At 49.3% G+C, this 8993-nt stretch overlaps 2 pseudogenes; both read right to left on the minus strand.

Annotated features, from left to right (window-relative positions):
• Positions 1-1980: 1980 nt before the first annotated feature.
• Positions 1981-5560, minus strand: LOC144309558 (uncharacterized; annotated as a pseudogene).
• Positions 5561-5610: 50 nt separating this feature from the next.
• LOC144309559 (uncharacterized) lies at positions 5611-8316 on the minus strand (annotated as a pseudogene).
• Between the last annotated feature and the right edge of the window lie 677 nt (positions 8317-8993).

Below are 8993 nucleotides of genomic sequence, written 5' to 3' on the forward strand. Positions count from 1 at the left end.
AGAGCAGTGTCTTCCTGTGAGGAAGGTCGGGAGGGCCTACAAAGGGGAAGGTCATCGACTTCTTGGAGGAGTGTGCTCTGTGTGAAAGAGCCTTGTTGGAGATGTCTAGAAAGGGCCTGGCCAAAGAGATGGGGACTATCCTTGGAGTCCCTGAGGCAGGACCGTCCAGGCCAGTTGTCCTGAGGTATGTGTGTCGGGGTCTTCCCATGGGAAGGCCAAGAGAACGTATGAATGTGGGTGTGGAGGAGCAGTGAATCAAGAAGGCATCTTTGAGGCCTAAGCGTGAGAAGTGAGTAGCGGTGGAGGGAACAGTAGAAAGTGGGGCGTATGGGTTGGGCACCAGCGGGTGGAGAGGGCTAGCAGCCTCGTTGATGAGTCTTCAACCTTGTACTAGGCGATAGGCTCCAGAAGGTTTCCTGGCAGGGAGAATGGGGGTGATGCTCGGGGAGCTGTTGGGGATAAGGAGGCCGTGCTGGCCAAGTCGGTCTGTACTAGGTTTAAGTCCCCGTCGGTGAGTTTCCGAAATGGAGAATTGGGGCTGAGAAGGAGAGGAGGCGGGGGGGTTTGATCTTTTAAGTGGGTTTTGACTGGGGGGTGGTGAGTGGCCACCATTGGTTTAGAGGTGTCCCAGACTTGGGGGTTAAGGGGTAGAGGGAGACGGGGGGCGTGGAGTGGAGGGATCAGGAGAAATGAAGGGTAAGACGAGGTGAGCAGAGGCAGTGGGTGAGGGAGAAAGACGAACGGTGGCCTTGAGTTTGTGTAGGATCTCCCGGCCGAGGAGAGGAGCCGGGCAGGAAGGAGTTCTAAGGAAGGAGGGTGAGAGGGGAGCCCGTCCGTGGAGTCGATGGAGGTGCCATCAGTTCCCACCACCACCACCACTGGAGAGGGGAACCCGGCACCCGAGTGGAAGGCAGAATGGAGCCAGTCGCCCCGTGTCCAGCAGGAAAGAGACGGACTTCCCCGCTCCCGGGAGCAGGACCCCACGTTGTGCCCCAGGTAGCAAATCCGAGAAAGCCCCCAGGAGCCAACACCGATGCAAACACACGAGGGTTTCTTTACAAGCTCGAGCTTGGGTCCAAGTATACCCGACACGGCGGAGCAGGGACTTGGACCCCGGGGCTCAGAGGCGTAGCAGCTTTCCGGGGGCCAGTGGCCCACGGGATTGTAACACACACAGAAGGTTGCACAGTCATGTGAGTCCGCCCGCAACTGGGGGCCAGTTGACTCCCAGTTTACCCTACCTATGGTGACCGTTTGAACTGGCCTATCACTCTGGTCAGAATTGGCGCGCAGTGTTGGGGGGCACAAGCGGGGGTTACATTTTTATGATCTGATTTCGGGTAAGGGTGTGCTCAGTGGCTTGACTAGGGTGGGGCAGCGCCTTAAGCAATAAGTAGGTCCTGTGGGGGTCATCGCAGGAGGTGGCGGGTGCAGCAGAAAATGGAGTTAGTCCTGCTCCGCTTGTCCAGGGGTAGGGGATTTTTGTGCTCGCTTCGGCAGCACGTATACTAAAACAGGGGTAGGGGATTTTTGTTAAATTCCCTGGGTGCCACATTCTCCTCTTTTCCTAGGATCCTAAGCAGGACCCAATTTCCGGTTCTGGGTTTCTGTCTAAAGATGCAGTGGTTGTCATTGTTGCCTGAGTACCATGAGTTGGACTGTATTGACTCCGATCTTTGACAAGAAGCTACTCATCGATTAATGATGCAGGGTCTGAAGGTTAGAAGGAGGAGGCTGATGATGAGTGGGACGGCGGGAGGATAACATGGTAGTCAGCCAGGGGGAATGATTAAACCAGGGTTCGATCCAACCTTGTTCCTGTTCTCGCCCCGATTTACATTTCAGCATAGAAGCAACAGCCTTCGTTTGTGGCAGCACATAACCCCCCACCCTTTGTTGTAAGAAGACTAAGTATAATCGCCTTCTATTTTGAAGGACAACCTAAGACTAGGGAGTCTTGGAGGTGGGAAATAAGTGAGATTAGCTCAGTCTTAGCTTTCGGGGATTGACCTTTTCTGGTTGGCTTTTCCATTCTGGAACAAAGTCCTTGAGAAAGGCGTGTGGGTCAGCTGGCTGGTCGTGGGTGTAGTGGAACCAGGGCGTAATCCTGTCAACCTTGAGAGTGGTGGAAGTGGTCACGATCACGATGTAAGGGTCCCTTCCCTTCCAGGGAGGTTGAAGTGTCTGGTGTTGGTATCTCCACACGTACACCCAATCACCTGGCTGATATTGATGGGGGTCCGGGGGTGGCCCAGTCTCCTAGAGGGCCCTCAGCTTAGGCCACACCTGCTCATGGGTTCATTGTAACATTTGGAGAGTGAAAAGAAGTGGGTGATCATCCAATTCAGCAAGCACCTCAGGTTTTAAATTGGGGATAACAGGTGGAGGAAGACCGAACATGATCTCGTAGGGAGTCCATCCCCCCTTATATGGGGAGTTCCTCACCCTATATAGGGCAAAGGGGAGGAGAGTCACCCAGTTCCCGCCAGTCTCCAGAGCTAATTTAGTTAAGGTCTCCTTGAATGTTCTGTTCCTCCTCTCTACCTGTCCTGAGCTTTGGGGCCTATATGCACAATGTAATTTCCAATCTGCCCCAAGTATTTGTGCCACTCCCTGTGTTACCTTAGAGATGAATCCTGGGCCATTGTCTGATCCAATTCTAACAGGAAAACCATACCTCGGTAAGATGTCTTTAGCAGTTTCTTTTTTTTTTTTTTTATTGGTGTTCAATTTACTAACATACAGAATAACACCCAGTGCCCGTCACCCATTCACTCCCACCCCCCGCCCTCCTCCCCTTCTACCACCCCTAGTTCGTTTCCCAGAGTTAGCAGTCTTTATGTTCTGTCTCCCTTTCTGATATTTCCCACACATTTCTTCTCCCTTCCCTTATTTTCCCTTTCACTATTATTTATATTCCCCAAATGAATGAGAACATATAATGTTTGTCCTTCTCCGACTGACTTACTTCACTCAGCATAATACCCTCCAGTTCCATCCACGTTGAAGCAAATGGTGGGTATTTGTCATTTCTAATAGCTGAGTAATATTCCATTGTATACATAAACCACATCTTCTTTATCCATTCATCTTTCGTTGGACACCGAGGCTCCTTCCACAGTTTGGCTATCGTGGCCATTGCTGCTAGAAACATCGGGGTGCAGGTGTCCCGGCGTTTCATTGCATTTGTATCTTTGGGGTAAATCCCCAACAGTGCAATTGCTGGGTCGTAGGGCAGGTATATTTTTAACTGTTTGAGGAACCTCCACACAGTTTTCCACAGTGGCTGCACCAGTTCACATTCCCACCAACAGTGTAAGAGGGTTCCCTTTTCTCCACATCCTCTCCAACATTTGTTGTTTCCTGCCTTGTTAATTTTTCCCATTCTCACTGGTGTGAGGTGGTATCTCATTGTGGTTTTGATTTGTATTTCCCTGATGACAAGTGATGCAGAGCATTTTCTCATGTGCATGTTGGCCATGTCTATGTCTTCTTCTGTGAGATTTCTGTTCATGTCTTTTGCCCATTTCATGATTGGATTGTTTGTTTCTTTGGTGTTGAGTTTAATAAGTTCTTTATAGATCTTGGAAACTAGCCCTTTATCTGATATGTCATTTGCAAATATCTTCTCCCATTCTGTAGGTTGTCTTTGAGTTTTGTTGACTGTATCCTTTGCTGTGCAAAAGCTTCTTATCTTGATGAAGTCCCAGTAGTTCATTTTTGCTTTTGTTTCTTTTGCCTTCGTGGATGTATCTTGCAAGAAGTTACTATGGCCGAGTTCAAAAAGGGTGTTGCCTGTGTTCTTCTCTAGGATTTTGATGGAATCTTGTCTCACATTTAGATCTTTCATCCATTTTGAGTTTATCTTTGTGTATGGTGAAAGAGAGTGGTCTAGTTTCACTCTTCTGCATGTGGATGTCCAATTTTCCCAGCACCATTTATTGAAGAGACTGTCTTTCTTCCAATGGATAGTCTTTCCTCCTTTATCGAATATTAGAAGGCTGGTTCAACACCCGTAAAACAATCAATGTGATTCATCATATCAGCAAGAGAAAAACCAAGAACCATATGATCCTCTCATTGGATGCAGAGAAAGCATTTGACAAAATACAGCATCCATTCCTGATCAAAACTCTTCAGAGTGTAGGGATAGAGGGAACATTCCTCGACATCTTAAAAGCCATCTATGAAAAGCCCACAGCAAATATCATTCTCAATGGGGAAGCACTGGGAGCCTTTCCCCTAAGATCAGGAACAAGACAGGGATGTCCACTCTCACCACTGCTATTCAACATAGTACTGGAAGTCCTAGCCTCAGCAATCAGACAACAAAAAGACATTAAAGGCATTCAAATTGGCAAAGAAGAAGTCAAACTCTCCCTCTTCGCCGATGACATGATACTCTACATAGAAAACCCAAAAGTCTCCACCCCAAGATTGCTAGAACTCATACAGCAATTCGGTAGCGTGGCAGGATACAAAATCAATGCCCAGAAGTCAGTGGCATTTCTATACACTAACAATGAGACTGAAGAAAGAGAAATTAAGGAGTCAATCCCATTTACAATTGCACCCAAAAGCATAAGATACCTAGGAATAAACCTCACCAAAGATGTAAAGGATCTATACCCTCAAAACTATAGAACACTTCTGAAAGAAATTGAGGAAGACACAAAGAGATGGAAAAATATTCCATGCTCATGGATTGGCAGAATTAATATTGTGAAAATGTCAATGTTACCCAGGGCAATATACACGTTTAATGCAATCCCTATCAAAATACCATGGACTTTCTTCAGAGAGTTAGAACAAATTATTTTAAGATTTGTGTGGAATCAGAAAAGACCCCGAATAGCCAGGGGAATTTTAAAAAAGAAAACCATATCTGGGGGCATCACAATGCCAGATTTCAGGTTGTACTACAAAGCTGTGGTCATCAAGACAGTGTGGTACTGGCACAAAAACAGACACATAGATCAGTGGAACAGAATAGAGAATCCAGAAGTGGACCCTGAACTTTATGGGCAACTAATATTCTTTAGCAGTTTCTTGGTCAAGGTCTGTGCTGTTTCATGTTTGTTGGGAAATGCCTCTGTCTGCCCTGAAAAAGTATCCACAAACACTAGTAAATACTTGTCCCCGTATTTTCCAGGTTTTTTGTCAGTGAAGTCCACTTCCCAGTAGGCTCCTGGGCGGTCCCCTCAGAGTCGGGTACCTGGGTGAGATCCACGGGCAGTGGCATTAACTGGTATGCGTGGCAGCTCGCCAATATCTGCTTGATCTTTGCTCTAGAGCCTTTAATAGTGATCTTTTCGTGCCGTTTGAGGTCTTCCATTTTCTTTGTTCCCATATGAGTACTCCGATGCATTTTGGATAGGCCTCGCCGTCCTAGTTCCTCTGGCTGGATGAGGCTGGAGTCTGCGGCCCTCCACCAGCCACGCAAGCATTGGGTCGTAGGCAAGCGTTTGATCCAGTGCAAGTCAGTGTCAGTATAGTTGGGAGTATCAGGCAGGGTTGCAGCCCCCGCATCAGGTAGTGTGGTTGTTAAAACCTGGGTCATCATAAGGGCCACGTCCTTAGCTTTGGAGTCGGCTATTCGGCTTCCCCTGGCTACTGGTAGTACTGCTCTGTGGCGTTCCGGACAATGAGTGATAGCTAGGTCCTTGGGCAGCCAGGGGGCCCTTAGGAGTTCAAGGATTTCTGTTTTATTTTTATTTTTTTAAAGATTTATTTATTTATTTATTCGTGATAGACACATAGAGAGAGAGAGATGCAGAGACACAGCAGGAGGGAGAAGCAGACTCCATGCGGGGAGCCCAACGTGGGACTCGATCCAGGACTCCAGTATCGTGCCCTGGGCCAAAGGCAGGCGCTAAACCGCTGAGCACCCAGGGATCCCTGTTTTATGTTTAATAGTTTTTCCCTCTGCTGTCAGAAGCCCTCTCTCCCTGTGAAGGGCTCCGTGGATATCGCGGTGGCAAAGGCATACCTGCTGTCAGTATAAATGTTTATTCGTTTACCTTTCTCCACGGTTAGCGCCTCGGCCAGTGCGATCACTTCTGCCCATTGAGCCGATATTCCGGCTGCCAATGGTGCTGCCCAGATGCTCTCCGTTTCCATGGTTACGGCTGCCCCCGCGAATCTGATTCCTTCTAGGACAAAACTGCTGCCGTCCATGTACCAGGTGGTGTTCACATTAGGCAGTGGCTGGTCCTGGAGATCAGCTCTGATTCCATGCACCTGTGCCACAATTTCTTGACACATGTAGAGGGTGGTCCCAGTCTGGGTTAGGGAGTAGCTTTGCCAGATTCAGGGTTGTTGGTGCCTTAAATCAAATTCTGGTGGGGTTTAGCAGTAGGCTCTGATAATGGGTCAGACGGGCATTGCTGATCTAGAAGTCTGGGGGCTGTTTAAGTACCCCTTCAATAGCATGTGGGGTGGTAACATGCAGTTCTTGCCTCATGGCCGGTTTGTCTGCGTCCTTGACCATAGTGGCCACCGGCAATAATTTTTAAGCATGGGGGCCATCTAGTGGCTACCATGGCCAACTTTTTCAAGAGATAGGCTATCGGTCTCTTCCAGGGACCTAGGTACTGGACGAGGACCCCTTTTGCCACCCCGTCTTTCTCGTCCACATACAGGTAGAAGGGCTTGGTTAGGTCGGGCAACCCAAGAGCTGGGGCAGACAGCAAGGCCTGTTTAAGATCATTAAAGGCTTTGTTCATGGCCTCTATGCATTCAAAATTCTGCTGGTTCCTGGTGGCCTCATAGAGGAGGGTCTAGCCATCTTGGCAAAACCCGGAATGGATAATCGACAGAACCCTGCTGATCCCAAGAATTCATGTACCTGGCATACGGTTTGTGGCTGTGGGATCCTTAGGACAGTTTCCTTCCGTGCGTCTGTCAACCATCTTTGTCCATCCTCTAATGTGTACCCTAGGTTGCTCACCTCTGCTCTTCAGATCTGGGGTTTTTGAGCTGAGGCCGGTTATCCTAGAGCCGCTATTGTCTGGAGCAAGTCCCTGGTGCCTCGCAGGCATGTGTCCTGGTCTTCCGCTGCCAACAGGGTATCATGTACATATTGCAATAAGGTCGAATGAGGGTGCTCGGACTGGAACTCACCCAAGTCTTCGTGTAAGGCCTCATCGAAGATGGTCAGTGAATTTTTGAATCCTTGTGGCAGTCGAGTCCAGGTGAGCTGGCCATTGATGCCTTTCTCGGGGTCTGTCCATTCAAAGGCGAAAAGGTCTTGGCTCTTGGTTGCTAAAGGCAGGCTGAAAAAGGCGTCTTTTACATCTAATACAGTAAAGCAAAGTTTGTGTGGAGGCAGGGTGGATAGGAAGGTGTATGGGTTTGGGACCGTAGGGTGCATATCCTCCACTCGCCAGCTGACTTCCCTTAAGTCCTGGACTGGCCTGTAATCATTAGAGTGCGGTTTCCGCACCGGCAGAAGAGAGTGAGTGTTCCATGCCGACTGGCAAGGTCTCAATATGCCCAAGTCCATTGGTTACCATATGTGGGGTGTGGTTCCCGTATGGGCTATGGGAGGCATGGGGTATTGGCGGACCCTGACAGATCTGCCCCTGGCTTTAGTTCTATGTAAATGGCCAGTCGGTGCCAGGCAAGCCCAGTTCCCCCAATTTCTGCCCATGCTTGGAGAAATTCCTGCATCCAATGGTCAATGTCAGTCACTGGGGCCGAGGGCATTTGGTGAAGACGATATTCGTCTTCTAAACTCAGGACAAGCACCTGAATCGGGTGCCCCTCCTTGTTTAGGATTTTTGCCCCTTCGGGGTGGAAGCAAATTTGTGCCCCCATCTTGGTGAGCAAGTCCCAACCTCACGATGGGTAGGGACACTCAGGGATGACCATGAAGGAGTAGGACACCCGGCCCATGCCTAGATCCACAGTTGTCCGGGTAGTCCATGAGTACTGTTTGGTGCCCGTGGCCCCTTGCACCCATGAAGTTTTGCTAGCCAATTTACCTTGGGGTTGTAATAAAACCGAATGTCGTGCCCCAGTGTCCACTAGAAATTCAGCGGGTTGCCCCTCCACTCTGAGAGCTACCCTGGGCTCAGGGAGGGGCGCCGAACCCCGACTCCTCTAGTCGTCCATGTCCTCTATCTCCAAGTTTTTGGTAGGGGCCTTGGGTCTTTTGTTAGGGCAGTCTTTCACCCAGTGGCCCTCCTCCTTGTAATAAGCACATTGGCTTTTGTTCAGTTTAGGGCACTCCGGATGGGAACCAGGGCCATCGTCCTTACCTGTCCCTGAAGCCAGTTTCTTGAGGTATCTCCGACTTTCCCGTGGGTCGTCCATGGTTGTGGCCAGGAGGATCTTGGCTAGGTTTCGGGTCTGCCGGTCACTTAGTTTGATGCTCTTCCAGACTTTATTATTATAGACTTTTTCTGCTACTATTACTAAGTCCTGCAAGCTCTTCTCCCCCAGTCTCTCTACTCTTTGCAATTTCTTTTTAATGTCCGGAGCGGCCCGGTTAACAAAGGCCATGATCATTGCGGCCTTCGTTTCTGGGGCTCCTGGGTTCATAGGGGTGTACTGCCTAAAAGCCTCTATGATCCTTTCTAAGAAGGCTGCTGGACTCTCATCCTTACCTTGTCTTACTTACATCATACACCTGGGCCAGATTTGTAGGCTTGCCGGGAGGACGGAAGTCGGCAGGCGTAAGGGATGTCTCCCAAGACCCTTGGTCGACGGTCTGCCAGCACAACCGCCTAAGCCAGTGTCGACCTAATACAGATTGGAATTCCTACAGGTAAAAATACAGTTTAGAGCTCTCGGGAAATATGCGCGCAAAAGGTGGAAAAAGTTGAGTATACTCTCCATGCCTGGCACCCTCCAGATGGGGTCCTAGGGGTCTCTTGGATCCCGGACGAGCCCCCAAATGTTGTGCCCAAGATTGCATATCTGAAAAACCACCAAGGAGCCGACAGCGATGCAAACGCATGAGGATTTATTTACAATCTCGAGCTTGGGTC

This window comes from Canis aureus, unplaced genomic scaffold, assembly GCF_053574225.1.
Source record: "Canis aureus isolate CA01 unplaced genomic scaffold, VMU_Caureus_v.1.0 ptg000086l_RagTag, whole genome shotgun sequence".
NCBI classification, from domain to species: domain Eukaryota; kingdom Metazoa; phylum Chordata; class Mammalia; order Carnivora; family Canidae; genus Canis; species Canis aureus.